This window comes from Chiloscyllium plagiosum, unplaced genomic scaffold (genome assembly GCF_037043375.1).
Source record: "Chiloscyllium plagiosum isolate Xiang-an unplaced genomic scaffold, Cpla_swu_hap1 HiC_scaffold_28, whole genome shotgun sequence".
Classification (NCBI taxonomy): domain Eukaryota; kingdom Metazoa; phylum Chordata; class Chondrichthyes; order Orectolobiformes; family Hemiscylliidae; genus Chiloscyllium; species Chiloscyllium plagiosum.
In genome coordinates, this window is record NW_028270166.1 from 18511491 (window position 1) to 18538011 (window position 26521).

The following is a 26521-nucleotide window of genomic DNA, read 5'->3' on the forward strand; positions in this document are numbered from 1 at the left end:
ATTTGTTCGGGTTAAAAGGAGAGATTTCTTTATCTAGAATATTGTAGGTTTAATCTGGTGAGTGTAATTCTAATTTTCAAACAATATTATTGAAACAATGTCATGCACTCAATTTCATATCTTATGGGGTTGCTTTTCTCCATCATGTACATTGCGAGTATCATCTTAATGTGAATGGTTTGCTAACCTTTATCATCCTGAAGCATAAAGAAAGGCAGCTGATTTCAGATTTGATGGCAACTATAGTTTCTGGGGAGAATGATGTTTGTTCCCGTTACAGTTTCAGTCTCTAGAGTCATAGTCATAGAGTCCAGAGGGATGTACAGCACAGAAACAGATCCTTCAGTCCAATCGTCCATGCCGACCAGATATCCAAACTTAATCTCGTCCCATTTGCCAACACTTGACTCTTATCCCTCTAAACCCTTCCTTTCATATACCCATCCTTTTAAATGTTGTAATTGTACCAGCCTCCACCATTTCCTCTTCCTCATTCCATATACGTACCACCCTCTGTGTGAAAATGTTGCCCGTTAGGTCCCTTTTAAATTTTTCGCCTCTCACCCTAAACCTATGCACTCTAGTTCTGGACTCCCCCACCCCAGGGAAAAGACCTTGTCTATTTACCCTATCCATGCCTCTCATGATCTCATAAACCTCTGTAAGGTTATCCCTCAGCCTCTGACACTCCAGGGAAAATAGCCCCAGTCTATTCAGCCTCTCCTTATAGCTCAAATCCTCCAACATCAGCAACATCCTTGTAAATATTTTCTGAACTTCTATATTTCTCTTCTTCTGCTTTTTTGCTAAAACCTTCAACTTACTCGGCAAACATTTCTTATAATTTTGTGAATTTCCCCTGCAGCACTAGTTACAGCTAATAAACTGTGAGGAAAAGTCCTCTTGTGGATGCATTGGTAGTATCTCTATATCTGGATTGAAAGGCCTTGGGTTCAAGACCCACCTGCTCCAGAAGTGTGTAATAACATAACAGATTGACTAGAAAAATAGGTTAAATTATTTTTTAAAAACTGTGAGGAAGCCTTTGGATTATTCCCCTCATTACATGAATTGAGTGATAAAGAAATGAGTGATGTAAAATCCTCAGGTTTCACAATGTTGGAACTGGTGTGCTGACTGTCAGGAACCATCATGGTCCCTTGTTCATTGATCATGGTACATTTATATAGATACTAACGTTCACTATTTAATATGGCAGAACCAGGAACTGAGAAGGATAAAGAATGAGAGAGTGTAATTTGTAAATGGTAAAAAGCTACAACAGTGAAGGTTCAAAAAGATTTGGGGATTATTAAAATGTCATGTACAGGTAATAGAAAATAATCTGGAAACTTAATTGAATGCTGGCCTTTACATTTCGATGATGAGATTGCAAGGAGGTGGTAACCATGTTTCACCTAAACAAAGCCCCAGTTAAACAATGTGAGCTCTCCAAAGCACCACACTTCAGCAACTATACAGGTCTTGCAGGGAGTGCGGCGATATCTGGGCTCCAGCATTTAAATTACAAGGTGTGCTTACAAAAACTCAGTTTGTACTTCCCGTATGATGATTTGACCAATGTTTTGAAAATATTAAAGAGAGCAGTTAGAATAGGCAAAAACTATTTCTGTTGATGGGGGAGTCCAGGGCTAGATGGCATGAATTGAAAAAAAGAGCCAGACCTATCAAGTCTGAAATTTAGGCCGAGTGATAGAAGTTCAAAACTTGCAATTGGTGCCAGATCCTCAATTTTCAATATGTGATTGATGGATTTTTGGTAATCAAGGGATTATGGGAATAGAGCAAAGGTGGTTGTGTTGGGTCAGATCACAGATTAGCCACGATCTCATTCAATGGCATTTTGAGCTTTTGAAGCCTAATGGCCAGTCCTGTGGCCCAACATTTCAACTCCCCCTCCCACTCAGCCGAGGACATGGAGGTTCTGGGCCTCCTTCACCGCCGCTCCCTCACCACCAGATGCCTGGAGGAAGAACGCCTCATCTTCCGCCTCGGAACACTTCAACCCCAGGGCATCAATGTGGACTTCACCAGTTTCCTCATTTCCCCTTCCCCACCTCACCCCAGTTCCAAACTTCCAGCTCAGCACCGTCCCCATGACCTGTCCTACTTGCCTATCTTCTTTTCCACCTATCCACTCCACCCTCCTCTCTGACCTATCACCTTCATCCCACCCCCATCCACCCATTGTACTCTTTGCTATCTTCCCCCACCCACCTCCCTGACCTATCACCTTCATCTCCACCCCCACTCACCTATTGTACTCTATGCTACTTTCTCCCCACCCCCATCCTCCTCTCATTTATCTCTTCGCCCTTCAGGCACTCTGCCTGTATTCCTGATGAAGGGATTTTGCCCGAAACGTCAGATTTTCCTGCTCTTCGGATGCTGCCTGAACTGCTGTGCTTTTCCAGCACCACTCTACAGTCTGCAGTCATTGTTTTTACCCAGTCCTGTTGCTGTCTTCCAATGAACTGTAGTACCTTCGATTGGCTAACTCGCAAATAATAGGAAGGATTAAAATGTCTCTTCCAGTAAGTTTGAAGTGCACAATAGGCTTTCAAGAAACAATGTGCTTGAAAGCCACATGTCAATCTGCAATTCACACCAACCCAGAAGGAACTACTTATATTCTTTTCTCAGTAGAAGGGGGGACACCAACTGCAACAAACACAGAATATTTACCACCTGATAGGTTTATCAACAGTCTAAGATGTTATGAATGCAACCAGTGTGTCAAACATTAACCCTCTTACACCAAAATGAAAAGAAAAGATCACAATTTCATACATTTATCAAAGAACTCTCATTAATGGATGCCATCCATAGATTGCACCTGATGCTTTTTTTCTGCTGCAGCCTACAGTACCTGAATTATTTCAAGGCTCTGACAGAACCAGCAGATGGGAGATCAGAGCAACCTTTCTCATTTAGACTCAGGGCTCAGTGACTATTGCAGTGCTGAAGGGTGCAAGTACACATGAGCTGCCATAGACCATGAAAAAGTTAGAGCAGTGATCCCATTCTGTGGACTGTTCAAGTGAGTGTTGTTCTCCAGTTCATCTAGGGTCCTTGGCATCATCACCATTTTTACATCTCAAGTTTGAACACACTCCCATTGCTAAACATTGTACGCTTTGCCGTTGAAAGAAGTTTGACAAAACCGCAGGGTGATGAGACCACAGTTCCACGGATAACGTGGGCCAATGTGCAGGGAGCTAGTACATAGGTAGGAAATTGAACACTAAGGAAAGTGGTGAGGCTGCAGATTCAAGAGTTATTCCCAATGACAGTCCAGTCACATGGAATTGATCTGCATGAGGCAATCTTCCTACTGGCCTCATTGGCTACATTTAGCGAAGAGAATTGGGTACTCTTTCACAGCTAGTGCATTCATTTTAAGAGAATTACCATTAAATAATGAGCAGCAGCAATATCACATGCAATTTTGTGATTGGCCATAAGTCGAACACAGTTTGTATGTTTTCATGTGAATGAAGAATTGTAAAGTTAAGGGGGTTGTCATAAAATTACAAACTCTATGCTTTACAAATTGGCAACATAGGTTGTGGAAGTACAGAGTATTCAAGTCAGCTTAATCCCCACTGTTTGAAAACTGTCAGATCAGAGTATGCATTTTTGCTATACAGTAATAGCATGTTAAATATTTTTGTGTTTACCCTATATTTTCAAAAGCAAAACATTTTCAGTAGCTTTAAACACATATTAGAACCAGGAATTACCACAGTACTCAGTTGCAAATCCAACTCCTAGTTTAAGGAATGGTTAGAATTGCAACCAAGTTGTGTTCAAAATGGATTTGTTTCTTTTAGCATAGAAAAATCTGCAGGAGCAAAGCTTACCGTATGGTTAGGTTTTTGTCTATTTTGATGATCTCTGGTTGTTCAAGTGCAACATATCATATCTTTGTGTCAGTTCAATGCATTGGAATGTGCCAGATGGATAGGATGATCTGAAAGCCCAAACTCCAGTGATTTTTCTCAACTGAGCTGAAATAGCTCTTTATCACCACATACTGAATTAAGCTCACATTGGCTATACAGATTTCAGGAGGTTTCTATCTTTGAAAGGCATGGTCGAAAACACAAAGACTCAAAGTAGCTATGGATACAGTATTCTTTTCGACTAATGCTGTTACAGTGTCTTTCATTGTCAATCTGAAGCGCAGTCAACTGCAGAATTTTTCTAAAAAGCCTTGTGTAGCTACAGTCATCAACTTGTTTGAGTATGGGGTCGGCCCAGGGACTAGCAGACATGGGTTAACTTTCAGAGTCCTTTGTAATGTTGTAATTTACTGAATATGTATCTTATTTTGTATGGATGCTCAAAAGTGGCCATTTTGTCTCCTTAATCATTTAATGTGTCAATCTTCTAGTTATTTTTAAAAGAAGTCATTTGTTCTTACTGATGCGATTCCATTGTCTGCTTGCAATAGCTGTCAGGAAATGTTATAATTAAACATGGACATATTTCCGTAAACCCAAGTTTGTGTGTCTCTTGCTGTTTGAGGAAGGGGTCAGTGTGGTATCGAAAAGATAACATTAATTATTTTTGTATCATTTTAAAGTACAGTAGGACAACCACAGTTATCAACAAGCCTTTCTTCAATGTAGATTTTTTTTTAGTTTCAATGCCAGTCAGTAGGGTTTTTATAGTAAAATGAAGGCATGTGACTCAGCCTGTTTTACATTTCATGGCAATGGTTCAGAAGCCAGCTGATAAAGCAAGTACTACACCCTGCAATTAAAACATAGGGCAGTAGAGTAATGACTTGTGCATCAGTAAATAGCTCATTGGATTTTTATTTTGTTTAATTCACAGCATGTCACATCACATTACTCTTTAAGAACACAGTGTTGTTCCTTTCCTGTTCTTTACCTGCTATGCCTGAAAATGCTGACTTTTGCAGGGATAGGATAACAGGTGTCTGACTGTATTCAAATAACCATTTCTCACCTACAGGAATGGGCAGTGATTTCAACCTTCTTTCCTGTACATTCATGCTGCAAGCCTGGTGTTGATGTAGAGTCATACAGATGTGCATTACTGCTGAAAATGTGGAGGCCAAACGATCTCATCTGAATACCTCGTGCAATTTTAAGATGAGGAAATTAGAGAAGGAATCCAATGCCCTGAACATCCTTGGTGTTTGACAGGTGCTTGTTGCAGTATGTTGGAATAGGCAGCAATATTTAAATGTTACAGAAATGGTACAGGACGGTGTCTCGCTGCTTTCTGGCAGATTGTTGCATGTGAAGCTTACCAAAGTCTGCACCTCACCATGTGGTAGGTAAGCAGCCCCTGTCTTTGGTAAGTTTGAGGATCTAGAGCTGAAAGAAGGTTCCTGAAGAAGGGCTTATGCCCGAAACGTCGATTCTCCTGTTCCTTGGATGCTGCCAGACCTGCTGCGCTTTTCCAGCAACACATTTTTCAGCTCTGATCTCCAGCATCTGCAGTCCTCACTTTCTCCTTCTTGTGGATCTAGAGGGCCAGTTTGGTCTAACCAGCTATTAGTCTAACTAGAAAAAGAATTAGTGTATGAACAAGAATTAGTTTGTTGCCAACTAGAGACAGATCAAATTGATACGATAGACATTGTTACAGAGACTGTAAGGGAGACCCTAAAATTGGCTCTTACCCTTCAAGATCCAAAGCAGAACCCCCAAATGAGGATATGAATTAATCATAATGGCTGGCACTTACGGTATTGCTCAGTAGGAATCCTTTCAGATCTATATAAAGACAGATTGTTATGGGTTTGTATTTATTATTCACTGTAGAAGGCGTAGACCTTTAAAATTGGCTAGTGGACACTGTTTTGGACAGCAGAGTGTGCTGAGATGTGTATTTTCAAATCTGCATCCAACCTCCCTGGACTGGAATGACCATAATTGCACCAGAGCATCCCAACTTGGTACACAAGTAGCCCATGCAAATGTCCCTAACCTGAAAGTTCAGGTAGTTTCAGGAAGGTTTACATTGAGTGGTATTCTAAAGCATACAGTCCACCTTTGGTCTAAATTGGAGGGAGACTGAACTTGAGATAATGGAGTGTAAATTTGTTGTTAAGTGCCAGATTGAATTTGAATCCATACAAAGTAAAAGTTTGCTTCTCTTTCTAACACCACAACATGACTCGAGATTCAGTCTGTACTCCAGCTGTTATGTCGCTAACCCAATTTATTTTGGAATGGTGTTGAATTAATAGCTTTGCTAATCCTGCTTGCATTAGCCAATGATGACAAAGAATTGACAGCCAATGCAAATATCATATGAATATATTTTGAAATGTTGTTGTTGGTGAAGGAGATGGAAAGTAAACTTTTAAGTTATAAGTTGTTGTGTGTAAAACTACTTTCGATCATCATTGGCAATCACTCACTAACCAGTATTAAAACCCATCTCAGAAATTGCACATCACCAGTCATTGGTTCTATGGGACCTTGCGTGACTGATAAGCATGATCCTAGAGTTGCATCTCTGACCACACATTTGGCAGGTTTTCCAGGAGATGGAATTGGACCTAGGCCTTGAGATCACTACGATTCCTTTTACTGGACCCTTTTCCATACTTGCTCTTGCTGATGAGTTTTCTCAAAGAACTGTGTCTCCTCATATAGGAGATTCCTCTAAGTAGGTTTCTTCTGCAGAGATGTTGACGTCTGTGTTGCATTTCTTGAGGGAAGTCTCCAGGGAGTCTTTGAAATGCTTCCTTTATCTTTGCTTTGTGCTGGACAAAGATGATTTTCTATGACACTCAGTGACCATGTTCAGTAATAATGTAATAAACATGTAAGGGCGTGTGGAAAATTCTGGTGTGGTCTACTTTAATATACATGTTTGCCTGTTTAAAATATAAATCAATGTAATTCGCATAATGCACCTAGCAACTCCATTCAGAAAGGGTAACATTTTATAAATATTGTATGTGATCATCTTTCCTCACTCCCAGAGATAAAATACAAAATGATCCACTATATCCCCTTGAACTGTGCAGGATATTCTGCTGTAAATTATGGGTAGGTTGCATCTGAAGAAGACAATGGATCCAAATATCAGTAGGGCGAAATATTGGTATTGGACCAATTTGGTATTGGACCAATTTGAACTGATGGTATCAACCATGAAGTATACCATATCGAATTGGAGGATGCTCACTACAGCATGATGTTTCACAAAACAATAAAACAAAAAACTGTGGATACTGAAGATCTGAAACAAACCAAAACTGAAATTGCCAGAAAAACTCTCTAGGTCTCTGTGGAAAGACAAGAGAGTTAGCATTTCAAATCCAGTGATCCTTCTCCAGTTCTGAGCGAAGGCCATTTGACTCAAGATGTTTTCTCTCTAAAGTTGATGCCAGACCTGTTGAGTTTCTCCAGCATTTTCTGTTTTTCTATGTTTCAAATAGCATTTTGATTTCAGATCAGTAGATAATCCCAGTGATAAGACTGAACTAATATTTCCTTTCATAACCACCTCAAGCAATGAGAAATCAAATACAATGTGCAACAGAATATAAACAGGCATTTTATGCATTGATCAATTGCATCTACCTGCTCCTATATTAGAAAAGTAACATTACATCTGAAATTATTCAGTTTCCCTGTCAGAGTATATGTGTTTCAGGTTGAATCTCAATCACTTAACAATCAAATAATAGCATAACAATTATTAACATTTCAGAATTCAATTGAAAAGGACATTTTATTAGTATTTAATGGTCAATCAATTCCACTAACCATCTGTACAATTATTTTATATGAAGCTGCTCTGGATTCACTCTGGAGAGATTCATTGAAACAAAAACCAAGGGGCTGCATTTTATCACAGTCATCTGGACTCTGACATTAGACAGAACAGCAAGTGCCAAGCGTACATTTGCTGGCAGTTGGATTGGCTATGAGTGTTTACTACAGATGGCTTCCTAATTGGCTGTGTGCATACCCATTGTCCAACTAAAGATAGTGGACAGGCTTAATTGCCAACCCAACCAAATGGCCAATAGGTCTGAGAGACATGAGGAGAAACGTCTTCACCCAGAGCGTTGTGAGTCAGTGGAATGCTCTGCCATAGAAAGCAGTCAAGGCCAAAACATTGAGTGTTTTTCAAAAAGGAGTTATATATTGCTCTTAGGGCTATTGGGGTCAAAGAGTACGGGACAAAAGCAGAAACAGAATATGAGTTAAACCCTCATCCATGATTATTTTGTAAAGTGGAGCAGTCTTGAAGGACTAAGTAACCTACACCAGCTTCTATTTTCTATGTTTCTATGTTAAATGAGATTGGCATCAATGTGGACACTTTAAAGTGGAGGTGCCTTTTGACAAGGTAAGAAAAAATAATAATTGAAGCTGGCTGAGGGACCAAGGCTCACTTATTCAAAGGGAACGCCTCTGTGAATATTGCTGGGAATGTGGGGGCTATATTTCATGCCAGAGCCTTCTTTCTGATGTGAGGAGCCTCCTGCTCCAATGGCTGTCTGAGCTGCTTCAGGCAGACAGCCTCCGTGTAACATGAATAGATATGTAAAGCAGATGAAAATTAAGTCCTCTGCAATATCAATACGATTGACTCCATAGTGGTGACTTTACCTGTGGTTCCCTGGGATAGATGGGTTATAGTGATATGAAAATGGCAAGAGACCGTTCACTACTTCATTTATATTGGCACTTCAGTTGGCATAATTTTGGGTGATATGCAAGTCAGAGCCCTATGACATACATAAGAAATTGATTGCAGTTTTGGTAGGAGCTATTTATATTGAGTTATAGAGACTGAGTTGTATGGATATGAAATTCATACCATCAAATTGATTCTGGCTCTCTCAAGGGTACACCGGTCAGTCACATTACCCAGCCCCCAAAAGTGTATTTCATTCAAATGTCCATCCAATTTTTTTTAATCATTGACTGTCTACTTCCAAAAGGTTTGTGGGCAGTGAGTCCTAGGTCATGATTACTCTTTGTGTAAAAGTGTTGTTCCTTAAACCTCTCTGCAAATTTTCTTCTCCCAAATCTTAAATGTGTGTCTCCTAGCCTGTGTACCATTGCTAATGGGAACAGTTTTACTTTATCCAGACCTATTGTAGTTCAGTACACTTCTATCAAATCTCCCCTCAAACTCATTTTACTCCCAGCAGAACAACCTACAACATTCCACCCTTGTTACTAAAGTCTTTTCATTCTAGGACAGATTTCTGGTAAACCTCCTGTGCGCCCTTTGAAGGACCCTCATTTCCTTTTTAAAGTGTTGTGGGCAGAATTAGACACAATACTCTCATTGTGGCCTGACCAGCATTTTATAATTGCTCAGGATAACTTATACTGATTTTATGTTCAGCCTGACCCTGGACACAGAGAGCTACCTGTCTTTTTAACTGACAACAAAGGACACTAATTAATAACTTGGGCAAGTTCAGTTATGCCAGTTCAGAATAGATACTGAATTGGGATTTCCTTGGTATACAAAATAAAATGCCACACCATTTGTTGGCATTTGTCAAGTGAATCATTGAGGTATCAGGGAAGCTGGAGGAAAGGATGCTGATTAATTATGACAACGTTATCAGTCATCACAAAGACTGATCTTTAAAATACTCAATTTCAACTTGCAAATTTCTAACATCTTGAGCTCATATTCTCAGACGAATAAAATGATCGAGTGTAAAACCAAAATGAGCTACCTGGAGAAGGGCTAACATAGAGCAAATTCTTTCCACGAATTACTTTTGCCAACAAATTAACGATAACAAAACAGTAGCCTTTGTATCAGCCCAGAGTCTGTCCCTCGCAGTCTATTGCGTTCAGCAGCACTGCTAACAGAAAAGTAGGCAGAAAATATAACACAATACTGAACATCAATTCAAGTTATGAACAGGTTTTAATCCTTTTAAAAGAATGAACTTGGTAAATTTACTAACAGCCTATTTACATTTGATCAGCTGATTACCAAGTTACCAATGTACTTGGTTAGAGGAACCAATATATCACTAACAGATATTATTAAGATTTAATGCAGCAATAAATTCTCCCCAAAAAATAAACATTTTAAAACATTTGACATAAGAATTGTTTCCAAAAATATTTCATGGTTTCTTCAATTCTGGCTCTTTTGTTCTCTTTGATTTCTGTCATTGTTTGTTTATGACTACAGTTTTTTGCACGTTTTATCTAACTTAGGTTACTCAATGGTTTCCATGATTAAGCTTGTAACATGTTTATTTGGTTGTTTTAAAATGAGGTGTAACAATTGTAAACATCTCTGACTTTGAGAGCTGTCATCGTGTTTGTCACATCATATCGTACAGGATGTGGGAACTATAACTTTAAACACGAACTGTGAGTGGGATCTCATTTATGTCACATCAGTGTGGATGCACGATACTGCCTGTCTAACCAATGTATTTGTTTAACTGGTATCCAATGATCGAGGAGGCAAATTATTTTATACATGGCAAGTGGCATACTACACATCATAACACCCACAGAATCATTACAAAATGGAAGAGGGAGGAGGGGGAGGGGGTGGAGCCGCAGTGAATTCTTACCCAGAAAGCTTTATTAAATGACAGGCTATGATGAGGATAAGGTCAGACTGATCACAATTATACATGGTAAGATGTCGCTTTCAATTCACTGCACGGAAATGAATTTAAGGTTCTTGCAAAATACAGCTGCTGACATCTATTCAGGCAGCTATCTGGGGATACACAAATGACTTGCAGAAAGACAGGCATGTCACAGATTGAGCGAATTTTTATCAGTCCTCCCAAAGCATCTAAAGGTCACAGTGACCCACATAGCGAGTGTTCTGTTGCCTGAGCATTGACTACTTCTAATGTCTTGGGTACTGTGGCTTTAACCCTTTGTCTAACTGGATATTCTTTCAGTGAAATGGAATATTTTTTTATCATGTAACATCTACAACTATCATGGTCTTTGAATTTTTCTAAAACCATTCATGGGATGTGGGAGTCGCTACCTTGGCCAACATTAATTGACTATTCCTTGAGAAGGTAGTGGTGAGCTGCCTTCTTGAACCACTGCAGTCCATTTATAGAGTCATAGAGTTCTATAATATGGAAACAGACCCTTCGGTCCAATTTGTCCATGCTGACCAGATACCCCAACCTAATCTAGTCCCACTTGCCAGCACTTGGCCCAAAACCCTCTAAACCCTTCCTATTCATATACCCATCCAGATGCCTTTTAAATGTTGTAATTGTACCAGCCTCCACAACTTCCTCTTGCAGCTCATTCCATACACAAACCACCCCCTGTGTGAAAAAGGTGCCCCTTATGTCTATTTTAAGTCTTTTCTCTCTCACCTTAAACCTTTGCTTTTAGTTCTGGACTCCCCTACCCTAGGGAAAAGACCTTGGCTATTTATCCTATCCATGCCCCTCATGATTTTATAAACCTCTACAAGGTCACCCCTCAGCCTCCAGGGAAAATAGCCCCAGCCTATTCAGCCTCTCCCTATAGCTCATATCCTCCAACTCTGGTAAATCTTTTCTGAAAGTAAGTGAGAACTGCAAATGCTGGAAATCAGAGTTGAAAAGTCTAGCACTGGAAAAGCAGAGCGGGTCAGGCAGCATCCGAGGAGCAGGAGAGTCGACGTTTCGGGCATAAGCCCTTTATCAGGAATCAGAATGTTTCAAGTTTGACAACACCATTCCCCACCTACATTCGGGACACCACCCACGCCCTCCACCTCCTCCATGATTTTCGCTTCCCCGGTCCCCAACGCCTTATCTTCACCATGGACATCCAGTCCCTGTACACCTCCATCCCCCATCACGAAGGACTCAAAGCCCTCCGCTTCTTCCTTTCCCGCCGTACCAACCAGTACCCTTCCATTGACACCCTCCTTCGACTGACTGAACTGGTCCTCACTCTGAACAACTTCTCTTTCCAATCCTCCCACTTCCTCCAAACCAAAGGAGTAGCTATGGGCACCCGCATGGGCCCCAGCTATGCCTGCCTCTTCGTAGGATATGTGGAACAGTCCATCGATGACTGTATCGGCGCTGCCTCATGCTCCCACGAGGAGGTTGAACAGTTAATCCACTTTACCAACACCTTCCACCCCGACCTCAAATTCACCTGGACCGTCTCAGACTCCTCCCTCCCCTTCCTAGACCTTTCCATTTCTATCTCAAGCGACCGAATCAACATGGACATTTACTGTAAACCGACCGACTCCCACAGCTACCTAGTCTACACCTCCTCCCCACCCTGCTCCCTGTAAAAACGCCATCCCATATTCCCAATTCCTTCGTCTCCACCGCATCTGCTCCCAGGAAGACCAGTTCCAATACCGTACAGCCCAGATGGCCTCCTTCTTCAAAGACCGCAATTCCCCCAGATGTGATCGACAATGCCCTCCACCGCATCTCCTCCACTTCCCGCTCCTCCGTCCTTGAGCCCCGCCGCTCCAACCGCCACCAGGACAGAACCCCACTGGTCCTCACCTACCATCCCACCAACCTCCATATACAGCGTATCATCCGCCGTCATTTCCGCCACCTCCAAACAGACCCCACCACCAGGGATATATTTCCCTCCCCTCCCCTATCAACGTTCCGAAAACACCACTCCCTCCGTGACTCCCTCGTCAGGTCCACACCCCCCACCAACCCAACCTCCACTCCTGGCACCTTCCCCTGCAACCGCAAGAAATGCAAAACTTGTGCCCACACCTCCCCCCTTACTTCCCTCCAAGGCCCCAAGGGATACTTCCATATCCGCCACAAATTCACCTGCACCTCCACACACATCATTTATTGCATCCGCTGCACCCGATGTGGCCTCCTCTATATTGGGGAGACAGGCCGCCTACTTGCGGAATGTTTCAGAGAACACCTCTGGGACACCCAGACCAACCGACCCAACCACCTCGTGGCTCAACACTTCAACTCCCCCTCCCACTCCACCAAGGACATGCAGGTCCTTGGACTCCTCCATCGCCAGACCATAGCAACACAATGGTTGGAGGAAGAACGCCTCATCTTCCGCCTAGGAACCCTCCAACCACACGGGATGAACTCAGATTTCTCCAGTTTCCTCATTTCCCTTCCCCCCACCTTGTCTCAGTCAAATCCCTCGAACTCAGCACCGCCTTCCTAACCTGCAATCTTCTTCCTGACCTCTCCGCCCCCACCCCCACTCTGGCCTATCACCCTCACCTTGACCTCCTTCCACCTATTGCATTTCCAACACCCCTCCCCCAAGTCCCTCCTCCCTACCTTTTATCTTAGCCTGCTGGACACACTTTTCTCATTCCTGAAGAAGGGTTCATGCCCAAACCATCAATTCTCCTGCTCCTTGGATGCTGCCTGGCCTGCTGCGCTTTTCCAGCAACACATTTTCAACACCATTCTTATAGCAAGGAGACCAGAATTGAATTCAGTAATCCGAAAGTGGCCTAACTAATGTCCTGTATATTCACAACATGACACCTCAAACTCCAATATTCAATGCACTGACCAATAAAGGCAAGCATATTAAAGGCATCTTCATTATCCTATCCACCTGCAACTCCACTTTCAAGGAATTATGAACCAACACTCCAGGTCTCCTTGTTTATCAACATTCCTCAAGATCTTACCATTGACTATATAAGTCTTGCCCTGATTTGCCTTTCCAAAATGCAGCAACTCACATTTATCTATTGGTGTAATACACCCATAATATCTTTGGAATTTGTAATCCTGAATAGTTTATCACAGAAGATATTTCACTTTCTTTTTACTGGCCTGATTTGAATCTATTAGAAAATTGGTTTGGTTGTGTGAATTAAAATCGGGTTCACTAACCAATACCAAAAGGGTTTGTTTGAAGGTTTCAGCTTTTGGACACGAGCATTAAAATTGCTTTATTCACTTCTCAAAGTTTTTCCTGGGTCAGCAAATCTTGATTCACATGAATCTTTCTGTGAAATTAAGGTGCTATCTAAGCTCAATGCATCTATTCCAATTGTAATTTTATGTAGTACTACAGTTGCCAACTGTGATTAAATCTATTCTTGGAGGTTTCATCACTTGACTTGCCCCCACACTCCAAGTTGGCCAACACATACGTCCTTATGATGCACTGTCTTCCTACGTCAATAGGAAAGTAAAAAGACTCATTACCCAATTAGATTAAAATTGACTGTCAGCCAAACAGCCATTGACATGCTCCCCCTCCGCACCCCACCTCCCACCTCTCAATGTTTTATATTTGATAAAAAGAAATGTTCAAAGAGAACATCAATGTGCTGAATCTTGGGTTTTTTGCTTAAATACTAGCTGCATTTTTTTTTGGAAGTTTTTTGCTGTGTGGCCTAGCAACATTCTTGGTCGTATCTTATCAAACTCATCTCATTAATAACTTTATCCCACACTGCTGGCATCCCTCCCATCGAATTGCAGACCCGTCAGACCATGCACTATTCGCAGAACAACTCAGTCCTCAGCGGAGACTTACAAAAAGGAACGATATCCCTGGCGTATTTAAAGGACCATTGAGCACCCAAATGGACACTGGACAACTGAAGCGGTCCTGTTGCTGACAGACATCCATAGAATCATAGAAACCCTACAGTATGGAAAGTGGCCATTCGGCCCATCAGGTCCACACTGACCCTACCCCTGTAGCCGCACATTTACAATAGCTAATCCACCTAGCCTGCACACTACAGGGCAATTATAGCGTGGCCAATCCATCTAATGTACACATCTTTGGACTGTAAGAGGAAACCAGACGCAAAGAGAACATACAAACTCCACACAGACAGTCATGCGAAGCTAGAATTGAACCTGGCTCCCCAGTGCGGTGAGGCAGCAGTGCTAACCACTGAGCCACCCTAGATGATGGCAGACATATTTGCTCAGAAGATAACAGAGATGGGGAGGATGATGGGGAGAAGGGGAACCTGGGGATCCTGCTGGATAGATGATGTGAAGCAAGGACATCTTCCTTCTGAAGGACCTGTGGAGGAGACCACACCACCTGAATCTGAAAGCCTGGACTGAAGTAGCCACCTGAGTTAGTATAGGCGACATAGGACAGAGGAACTGCCAACAATCCCACAAGAAGATCAGTGACCTTCTCTGCACTGCCAAGGTAACTGCCATACTCTATTTTTCTTTGTGCTACCTCAGACTCACTCTCTTTTACTGGACCCACCTCCCACCAAGGCTCATGCTCTGCTAGTCTCTTGACTGGCTTGCAGCATCTTCCCTCATTTGCTCTCAAACCCCCAACCTCCCACACAACTAACCCTACGTAGCCTCTGTACTGCCTTCTCACTCCCTTACAACACCCATTCATCATTCCATCATCTGCAGCAGCACTAACAACTCTACCACCCATTTATATTTCAATCACTTCCTCCTTTTCTCTCATTCTGGGTCAAGACAGCCCGCAATAGGTTAGGTAGGACTCAGATGGATGGAGTGGTACCCAACATTAGACACCTGAGCTTCTACAAGAATAGAATCCTTGCCCTCGCAGGAGAAAGGCTGAATAGGCTGTTTTCCCTGGAGCGTCGGAGGCTGAAGGATGACCTTATAGAGGTTTATAAACTCATGAGGGACACAGATAGGGTGAATAGGCGAGGTCTTTTCCTTGGGATGGGGAAGTCCAAAACTGGAGGGCATTGGTTGAAGGTGAGAGGGGAAAGATTTAAAAGGGAGCTAAGGGGCAATTTGTGTGGAATGAACTGCCAGAGGAAATGGTGGAGGCTGGTACAATTGCAACATTTAGAAGGCACCTGGATGGGTATACGAAAGGAAGGGTTTAGAGGGATATGGGCCAAGTGCTTGCAGATGGGACTAGATTATGTTAGGATATCTGGTCAGCATGGACTGGTTTGACCAAAGGGTCTGTTTATGTGCTGTACATGTCTATGACTCTAAGACCAGGACTGCTTCTGCAGGGATGCTGAGACATCCAGGTCTTGTCGACAGAGTACGTACCACTCTTTATTCCACTGCAACTCTCACAGGAATGCCCAGAACTGGCTCATTCATTACATCTCCCTCCTAATCATTAGCCACCACACCTCCTCTTTCTCTTTTGTCTTGCAGGTAATGGCTGCATGTCTCTGGCCTCTGGGAAGTAAAGGTCAGCGCCCCAGAAGCAGCCTCCTCCATCTGTGAGGACAAGTGTACCAATGCCTCAGAGGAAGAATCTGCCTCCTGCATCCCCCAACCCCCAACAGCTCAGACATGCCCCCCTCAGTGGGAAAGTCAGCCTTAGAAAGTGTGGGAACACCAGCTGGAGGACTGCCAGAAACCAGGTGTGTGCTCAGCTCCAGGAGGAGAGGATCTGACTTTGCCCATACATGCAGGAGAAAGCAGGAGTGGTAGAGAGAACTGTGTGGGACACAGTGGCACTCATTACCCTGAAGCTGCAGGAGTACAGATACACGATGGAGATCCAGTTGTCCCAAGTGCACAAATACCTGGCTGGAGAGATTGGCAGCTGCTATAGAGTGCCAGGCTTGACTCCCTCAGGGTCTACATCTGCACTCCATTTCATCATCTGTTGATCTGCAGCACCGGAGGCAGAGTGTTAGGTTGAATGGGGAACTTGGCACCAGCTCCAAGTACTCCTTCCTCACATCAATCCAGGGCAGGCTCAGCAGAGGCACAAAGCCAGAGAGGGAGGTACATGCAGGCAGCTCAATAATCTCCTCTCAGGACACCCCAGTACAGACCTAGCCTCCACCTCCACCCTTCTTACCTTCGGAATTTGAAGGCAAGGAGGATCCCATTGTCTTGGATAAGATGGTTCTTAACACATCTGGGCTGCCTAGTCACAAGAGCTGCATGGTTGCTCATCCAAATTTCTAGGGCCTGCAGGTTCCATGGCCACGGAGACTCCCTCCATCCCAGCTGTGGAATCTGGGACAATTATAGTGGAAGGAACAGAAAGTAAACTGGGAGGAAGTGAGGACTGCAGATGCTGGAGATCAGAGTCAAAAAGTGTGGTGCTGGAAAAGCACAGCCGGTCAGCAGCATCCAAGGAGCAGGAGAGTTGACATAACTGTGCCACCATGATGCCTAACTTCATGCCTAATGGCCAGATCTTGGCAAGGCTTGGTTGTTGTGAACATGGAGATACGCATTAAGTGAGCAAGCGAACGGCCCAGGGGTGCAGCGTGGTCTAATCCATGAGCTGGGTGCCTGTCCACACACTGTCTTTGCAGCAGCTTTTCAAGGTTAGTTTCTGGTGTGCACTGCAATGCAAGTCTGTGATTCCTGAATCTCTTGTGAGTGGACATTGGAGAGGTGCCAAATGGATCATGAAGAGACAGCAAATGTCGGATGCCAATGTCAGCTGACAGGGTCCAAATAGGGGTGTGCAAGAATCATACCTTGAGATGCTGCTTTGTGCTGCTTAACATGGAGGCTCCTCACAGCCAATAGTGAGCCAAAGTCGCCAGGTATCTCCTCTGGTTGAAAATGTGTTGCTGGAAAAGCGCAGCAGGTCAGGCAGCATCCAGGGAACAGGAGAATCGACGTTTCGGGCATAAGCCCTTCTTCAGGAAGGTTCCTCTGGTTTCCAGGTCAAGAATTCTTGATGTTTAGCTTGGGTGAAACATTTGGTGAGATAGTAAGCTGAATATTAATGAGGTGAGATGCAGGGTTAATGAGGTGGTTAATAAGCTATAGTTCCCCTTAGTTGCCAACCTGCTGCTGCCAAGTAAGAAACTTGCCTTGTCACATGACAAATGCATGAAAGGTCCAGTGAATTGCTCCCAATATTGTGATAGGTCTCACCAGACGTCTCATTCAGTTCTGTCACAGATCTAACTATAGCCCATGTCATTCAGATCTAAAAATGTTTCCACCCGGGTGTTTTAATGGCCTTATGGTTTCTCTCCAGGATTCACCAATCGCAGTGAATCCTGGAGATTTATCTATTGGTTGCAGACTAACCCCAGAAGGTTGGTAATCCTACCTCAGTCTATGTTGTAGATTTAACATCTTTTGAGACTAAAGTTCAATTGTGCTTTCTGCCACAAAGACACTGCAATGAGAGTCATTCATCTCTAGAAGTGATTATGCTCAGAGACATTCTTCTCCATTCACTTTTCATCACAATTATTTACATCGATGTTATTTCTTTGTTGGAGATACGTCCACAAGCAGTATCTTATTATAACAATGTTTTTCTGAGTACTGGAAGGTCATTCACTGACATTTGCTGAGGAGACAGGGCTTTATTCCCTGAGATCCATAGTGTTAAAGGTTTAGATGGAGAAGACAAATTTCTGATTCAGTACATGGATGTACCTACCAGAGAAGGTGCAAAACATGACCTACTCTTGGGAAATAAGGCAGGGCAGGTAACTGAGGTGTTAATGGGGAAATATGTTGGGGCCAGCGACCATAATTCTATTTGTTTTAAAATAGTGATGGAAAAGGATAGACCAGATCTAAAAGTTGAAGTTCTAAATTGGAAAAAGGCCAATTTTGATGGTATTAGGCAAGAACTTTTGAAAGCTGATTGGAGGCAGATGTTCGCAGGTAAAGGGACGGCTAGAAAATGGGAAGCCTTCAGAAATGAGATAACAAGAATCCAGAGAAAGTATATTCCTGTCAGGGTGAAAGGGAAGGCTGGTAGGTATAGGGAATGCTGGATAACTAAAGATGTTGAGGGTTTGGGTAAGAAAAAGAAGGAAGTATATGTCAGGCATAGACAGGATAAATCGAGTGAATCCTTAGAAGAGTATAAAGGAAGTAATAGTATACTTAAGAGGGAAATCAGGAGGGCAAAACGAGGACATGAGATAGCTTTGGCAAATAGAATTATGGAGAATCCAAAGGGTTTTGACAAATATATTAAGGACGAAAGGGTAACTAGGGAGAGAATAGGGCCCCTCAAAGATCAGCAAGGCAGCCTTTGTATGGAACCACAGAAAATGGGGGAGATACTAAATGAATATTTTGCATCAGTATTTACTGTGGAAAAGGACATGGAAGATACAGACTGTAGGGAAATAGATGGTGACTCGTTGCAAAATGTCCATATTACAGAGGAGGAAGTGCTGGATGCCTTGAAACGGTTAAAGGTGGGTAAATCCCCAGGACCTGATTAGGTGTAACCGAGAACTCTGTGGGAAGCCAGAGAAGTGATTGCTGGGCCTCTTGCTGAGATATTTGTATCATCGATAGTCACAGGTGAGGTGCCGGAAGACTGGAGGTTGGCAAACGTGGTGCCACTGTTTAAGAAGGACGGTAAAGACAAGCCAGGGAACTATAGACCGGTGAGTCTATAATGGTGGGCAAGTTGTTGGAGGGAATCCTGAGGGACAGGATGTACATATACTTGGAAAGGCAAGGACTGATTAGGGATAGTCAATATGGTTTTGTGCGTGGAAAATCATGTCTCACAAACTTGACTGAGTTTTTTGAAGAAGTAACAAAGAAGATTGATGAGGGCAAAGCAGTAGATGTGATCTATATGGACTTCAGTAAGACGTTCGACAAGGTTTCCCATGGGAGACTGATTAGCAAGGTTAGATCTCATAGAATACAGGGAGAACAAGCCATTTGGATACAGAACTGGCTCAAAGATGGTGGTGGAGGGTTGTTTTTCAGACTGGAGGCCTGTGACCAGTGGAGTGCCACAAGGATCGGTGCTGGGTTCTCTACTTTTTGTCATTTACATAAATGATTTGAATGTGAGCATAAGAGTATAATTAGTAAGCATAGTAAGTTTGCAGATGACACCAAAATTGGAGGTGTAGTGGACAGCGAAGAGGGTTACCTCAGATTACAACAGGATCTGAGAAGTGGCAGATGGAGTTTAATTCAGATAAATGCAAGGTGCTGCATTTTGGGAAAGCAAATCTTAGCAGGACTTCTACACTTAATGGTAAGGTGCTAGGGAGTGTTGCTGAACAAAGAGACCTTGGAGTGCAGGTTCATAGCTCTTTGAAAGCGGAGTCACAGGTAGATAGGATAGTGAAGAAGGCGTTTGGTATGCTTTCCTTTATTGGTAAGAGTGTTGAGTACAGGAGTTGGGAGGTCATGTTGCGGCTGTACAGGACGTTGATTAGGCCACTGTTGGAATATTGCGTCCAATTCTGGTCTCCTGCCTATCGGAAAGATGTTGTGAAACTTAAAAGAGTTCAGAAAAGATTTACAAAGATGTTACCAGGGTTGCAGGATTTGAGCTATAGGGAGAGGCTGAACAGGCTAGGGCTGTTTTCCCTGAGTGTTGGAGGCTGAGGGGTGATCTTATAGAGGTTTACAAAATTATGAGGGGCATGGATAGGATAAATAGGCAAAGTATTTTCCCTGGGGTCGGGGAGTCCAGAACTAGAGGCATAGGTTTATGGTAAGAGGGGAAAGATATAAAAGAGACCTAAGGGGCAACTTTTTCACGCAGAAGGTGGTACGTGTATGGAATTAGCTGCCAGAGGACGTGGTGGAGGCTGATACAATTGCTACATTTAAAAGGCATTTGGATGGGTATATGAATAGGAAGGGTTTGGAGGGATATGGGCTGGGTGCAAGCAGGTGGGACTAGATTGGGTTGGGATATCTGGTCGGCATGGACAGGTTGGACCAAAGGGTCTGTTTCCGTACTGTACATCTCTATGACCCTCTGACTTTATCTCTCTCATGACGATCTTTTGATTTTCGTTATGCTGTAGGACAGTGCTGACAATCAGCCTTTTCACTCTGTTCTAGATGTTGAGGTGACCGTTCATCCTGATAGGACTGCTCTATTTTCTCTCACTGGAGCCTGATTGAAGGGGCTACAATACTGGATTGCAGCTGAGACAACATCCCTGAAGCCTGGAGACACAACAAGTTCCAGAAATGCTATACAGGCCGCAGGTGGAAAGGAGCAGGTTCCAAGTGGCCCCAGAGCAGCATCATGTCCGCCAATGATTTACACACACAACACATTTGGAATGATTACCCAAACTGTTAAAACTCAGGCCTATAATTAACTCAGATTTTGTAATGAAAAAAGAAATATTAACGTTTTACCGAAATATCTATTAACAATTTTTCCAAGTGCAGTCACTCCAATAACTTAGTGAACAGCTAAGGTCTAGAGACCAGAAAAGTGTCCATTTGACCCTTAGTCTGTGCCAGGTTTGCTGAGCTCAGCTGTAGTGACATTTCACAACTTGTTGGCCTTCCAGAGCAAAGAGATGACCTTGACTGAGTGTTGCAGACTGGCACATTCTAAGGTTCAGAACTACATGCTGATGGGTGCACTAATATTGGGGCAGCTACCACCAAGGTGCAGTGGGGAAAGACCACTGTCTAAGGACTTTCTGCCAAAGTTAAAGGGGGGTCAATTCAGTTACTGGACCCTCTCAGTGCCTTGAATATATATATATATATATATATATAGTCTTTTACAAGTCAGAAATGGCTTTGGTTTGTTTGGTAAATGTAGTCAAACTCCAATGTTTGTTGCATTTCTTCATATGCAACTATACAAAACCAAACTGATTTTATTTTTATGAATAAAATATATTTTTGAAATTAAGAAGAATTTCACAGAATTGTTAACATGCAGGAGGAAGCCAGGCACCAGGTCTCTGAATGAACAATTCACCGAGGGTCGTTCCCCTACCTTTTCCTCATAACCCTGTATTTTTGTTTAGATAATAATCTAATGCCCTCTCAAATGCCCTAACTGACCCTGCCTTGGCTATATTCAAGCAATGTACGTCAGACCATAGCCACTTGCTGCATGTAAAAGTTTCTGCTATCCCCATCCCTTCTTTATCCAACTGCTTTTAACCTGTGCCCTCTTGTACTCAAACCTTGGGAATTCTATCAATTCTAACAATCCTCCTGATGATTATGAGACCTCTATCAAATCTCCTGCATTTCTCCAAGGAAAACAGTCCCAATTTCTCCAATCTATCCACATAACTGAAGTTCCTCATCCATGTAATCATTCTCATGAAATCTGAAATGTCGGAGGCTGAGGGGTGACCTTATAGAGACTCATAAAATCATGAGGGGCATGGATAGGATAAATAGACAAAGTCTTTTCCCTGGGGATGGGGGGAGTCCAGAACTACAGGGCATAGGTTTCGTGTGAGAGGGGAAAGATATAAAAGAGACTTAAGGGGAAACCTTTTCATGCAGAGGTGGTATGTGTATGGAATGAGCTGCCACAGGAAGTGGTGAAGGCTAGTACAGTTGCAACAGTTAAAAGGCATCTGGATGGGTATTTGAATAGGAAGGGTTTAGAGGGATATGGGCACGGTGCTGGCACATGGAACTAGATTGGGTTGGGATATCTGGTCGGCATGGACAGGTTTGACCGAAGGTTCGGTTTCCGTGCTGCACATCTCTATGACTCTATGACTCTATACATACATCAGGACATCATAGTGGTCTGGGGCAGACTGGATAAAGTAGACAGTTTCCTTGCCTGCCACATTTTGCATCTCCTCATATGCCAGCATTATAGCCAATCCTATGTTGGACATTTGACCAATGGAGAAATGTTTTATTCATGTTCTAGAGCAAGTGCCTCGTTGACATGTCCATTATCTTGAATCTGAGTTTCAGGAAACAATACTGTCGACTTATCTCATATCCTCAAATTTGTGAATGCTTCATTTTGATCAAACATAAAGGATGGAATCTGCTCAGACCGTGAACAATGTGAGAAATTTGGGCAAATATTCGGGTGAGATACAGAGTGAGGCCTTTCTTAGTGTGAAAATCAAAAATTTGCATTTTCCGACCAAGTCCTGAAGGTCAGAAAGCGATTCTCTGTAGTGAGCAATGAGAGACTCATTGGCATGGATTACTACTCATTATCACCCTCCATTATTACCTAATCTCACCTCATCAACACGCTGTCTCCCATTCTCTCACCCACCAGATAAAAACTAAATGCCAAGGATCCAAGCAGGTACCGAGTAATCCATTTCACCGATTGCTTTCGGGACCTTCATCTTGGAAACCCAGCATTGCACAGCCCACGGGCAGCAGCTTTGTGAACTCATTCCCCATCCAAAGACTTGAGTCTCTCTGCATGATCATGGCATACCTCCTATCCACTTACAATATCGTTCTGCACTTTAATGCTGTACTTTGGAGTGCACTAGCAGCTTTTGTTGTAATGCTGCTGCAAGGACACTTTATGAGCAGGGACAGATACACAGCTCACACTCCTATTGGTGGTGAAAGGACCAGTGTAAGAAGGCACAGGTTTATGGCCTTAATCATCATTCTCCTCCTGTCCCACCACTTCCTATTCTAATTACCTTAAACAGCTGAGTTGTTAAGTATATTCAGGGTTGAGACAGACAGAGGATCAAAGGTTGGCGAATAAGACATGAAAGTGGAGTTGAGGATTATCAGATCAGACATGACCTCTTTGATTAGTAGAATAACACAATGGCCCAAATAACCTGCTTCTGCTCCTACATCGCTATGATCTCAGGAAAGGACCATGGAACATCTCCGCTCTGCTTGCTCCCTCTCTTAACATACATTAGCGTTTCACTTGCACAAATGTATTTAGCATCCCTGCTTTGCCTTGCTGTTTTGGCATTTTGTCCCTCAGCCAGAGCTTAACGACTCTCTGTAATTCTGTCTCACCTTACTGTTCAATGCAGAAAGAAAGCCAGGCGATTGATCATGGTTGTCCGCAGTTATCAGTCAAGGAACTGGACATGTTACTGCACAGTACAGTACTATCACAATGACATATGTACAGCACACACGCCATTGCCTAAGCAGCAAACACACCACATGAGGATTGAACAAATAGCCGTGACTCAATGAAGGGGAGCAGCCCTCAGCCAAATCAAGCAGGCACTCCCATCAGGCAGAATGCTCTGCTATCGTCAGTCAAGGGATTCTTCTGATTTCAGGTTAGGCACTTTGGCATGGTCAGTTGGTCATTTGGGACAGTCATGGACAGGATCTTCGCATTGTAGGTGGTGAAGAGCTAAATGTTGGCACGCTGCCACTCTTCTTGGCTCTGGCTGCCCTACTGTGAACTGTCTTTTTTTCTGGAATGAGACAAAGGGATGGATTGAGTGAGATAAAAGTGACTGGCACCATTGTTAGTGCTGGTGGAGCTGGGGGAAGAGATGGCGAGGTCTCCCGAGTAAGTGAGTAGGAGATACAGAGGAAGTGCATGATCAGTAGTCTGGAGTGGGATGGGGGGAGGAAGGAAGTATTGTAGTGGGTGAGAACGAGTGAGGGAAGATGCTGCTTGTGACAATGAGAGTGTTAGAGCCAGAGACTTGGCAGGAGGGGAGTCAGGTAAAAACAGAGGTATAGTGAGTGCAAGGTAGCAGAAGGAAGGTGGGAACACCCGTCCAGGTGGAGAAGATCATTGAACTTCTTGTGGCATTGCCAGGCATTCCCCTGGACAGATGAGACTGCACGGACCCCTTGGCAACCTTGGACCAGGCTGGCAGGATCTGATGCCTTGACCTCATCTGCCAGTCTTGTGGGAGGAGAATGGTTCTCTGCTGTGCATGAAGACCACCAGAACTCTGTGCACAAAGCAGCGTGCCAATCTCCCCATATCTTCTAATGTCTGAGACAAGTGTCAGAACCTGTGTAGGGAGCCTCTGCACTGTCGGAGCTTGATCAGGTGCACAAAGGCCTTTTAAATATGGTGCCAGATTCCCAGGATTTCCTGACAGTAGTGAGTATTTCTGCCAGCAGTAAGTTGGAGAATTGGGCTCGTATTGAGTAGGAGGGGTAGGGGTACCTAATTCTTGAGGTGGACTCAAGACGATAGTATGAGAAAACTCACTCGACTTTGTGGAGAGCAACGCTCAATGAAAGTGAATAGAAATTATACTTAACCAATTTCTGTTAACATTCAGCTCCTTGTTTCAACAAAAGAAAGGTTCAAACTTGAACCATAAACCTTACTAATCCAGACAACTTTCATTGTGTAAATACTCAGCTGCTTCACCTTTAAAAGCAGAGAAACAATGATAAAATCACAAAGGGTTTCAACGGATGGTCCAAAGAACAGTTCTGAAGAAGATCTATATTGGACTCAAAATGTTAACTCTGTTTCTTTCTCCATAGTTGCGGCCATACCTGCTGCACTTCTCAGCAATTTCAGTGTTTAGTTCTGGTTTATGGCATATGGTACATTTCCCCAGTAGCTCTTGGTGACCTTATCCTCCGAACTGCCAACCCTCCCACCATTCACGCTTTCTGCTCACACACTTAGGACACCTGACCACTTTTGCTGACTGGCATCAACACTAACAGCTGTGCCAGTCGGTTTCAGCTCACACTGTCCCTCCCCCTGTCCCACTGCAGGGAAACTGTCTCGTTATGGAGCTGAAAGGGCAGGCAGTTGGATGGCCACCATTTATTTTCACGCTCCCCGCGAAGAGACAATCCTGGGTTTGCTGGTAGACAGAAGGTTTCCAGATTGTGCTTGAGAGAGTAATTTGCGTGCTCTATTTGTTATTGTAGGTGCTCCCACAACCTTCATCCTCTTTTTTACATTACAATCATTATCAACCTCATCGGATTTGACCCTCCCCACATTCTCACTTGATTTTCTTTTGGTATTGATAACATCAGTTTTCTCCCTGAGCCCCAGACCTATCTAATAGCCATGTCTAAGATTGATATCCAACGTCCTCCAACAATGCCAGGGTGCTGGTGACTATTATAGACCTCCCCTGACCCCACTGCCGAGTCCAAAATGGCCTCCCATGCTACGTCAGCTCTTACAATTACATCTCGAGTTACCCCTTCCACGGCGATTGTCCCCTCTACATTCCAGTATGCTGGCTCCAAATGCATATTTGACTTTCCCAATTACCCCAACATAACACTTTCTCCAATAACCACATCCCCTTCCTTCAATATTGTGATTTCAAACAGTGACATGTCTGCAACCTTGACTGTTCAGTGCTAGCAAGAAGGACAGGTTACCTGGCTTTCTGCCTGCACTAAAAGACAAAGTGAAACAGAATTACTGTGAACCTGTAAGTACCAAATAAAGCAGCAATGTGCTAAAAGGGAAGGCAGAGTTTCTGAGTGTCCACGTAAATATTCATTGATTGACAACTACAAGAGCAAGCTAAAAGCCCTGAGATGCATCCTGTTCCATTGCAAGAAATGGATGCCAGTCCCTGCAAACAAAGCAAATTTGCAGCAGCACTGTATTGTCAGGTGTTGTTGAGTGAGGGGCAGTGGAGGCTCAGAGAAGGAGTCTGGATCTTCCAGTCTGCCGTATTGCTCAGTTTGCAAGAACTGACATAGCAGCAATCATGAGGGAGAAAGTGAGTACTGCAGATGCTGGAGATTAGAGTCAAAAAGTGTGTTGCTGGAAAAGCACAGCAGGTCAGTCAGCATCCGAGGAGCAGGAACATTGATGTTTCAGGCATAAGTCCTTCATCAAGAATGTGGGGGGAGGGGAGGCAAGGTGGCTGAGAAATAAATAGGAGGGGGGTGGGGCAGCGGGGAAGGTAGCTGGGAAGGCGAGAGGTAGAT

The 26521-nt window shown here is 43.4% G+C and overlaps 1 long non-coding RNA gene across 9 annotated transcripts in view; it reads right to left on the reverse strand.

Moving 5' to 3' along the window:
• Window positions 1-26521, reverse strand: part of LOC148142501 (uncharacterized) — a 103582-nt gene that overhangs the window by 40541 nt on the left and 36520 nt on the right. For 2 of the 9 annotated variants that reach the window (XR_015751824.1, XR_015751819.1), the window contains exon 1: window positions 3885-4087. The exons of 5 other annotated variants lie outside the window; for them this stretch is intronic. This is a non-coding gene — a long non-coding RNA (uncharacterized LOC148142501). Of the gene's footprint in view, window positions 1-3884; window positions 4088-4832; window positions 5562-9727; window positions 9857-26521 lie in introns of those variants that run through there. 2 more of the 9 variants (XR_015751821.1, XR_015751823.1) reach the window with 2 other exon arrangements.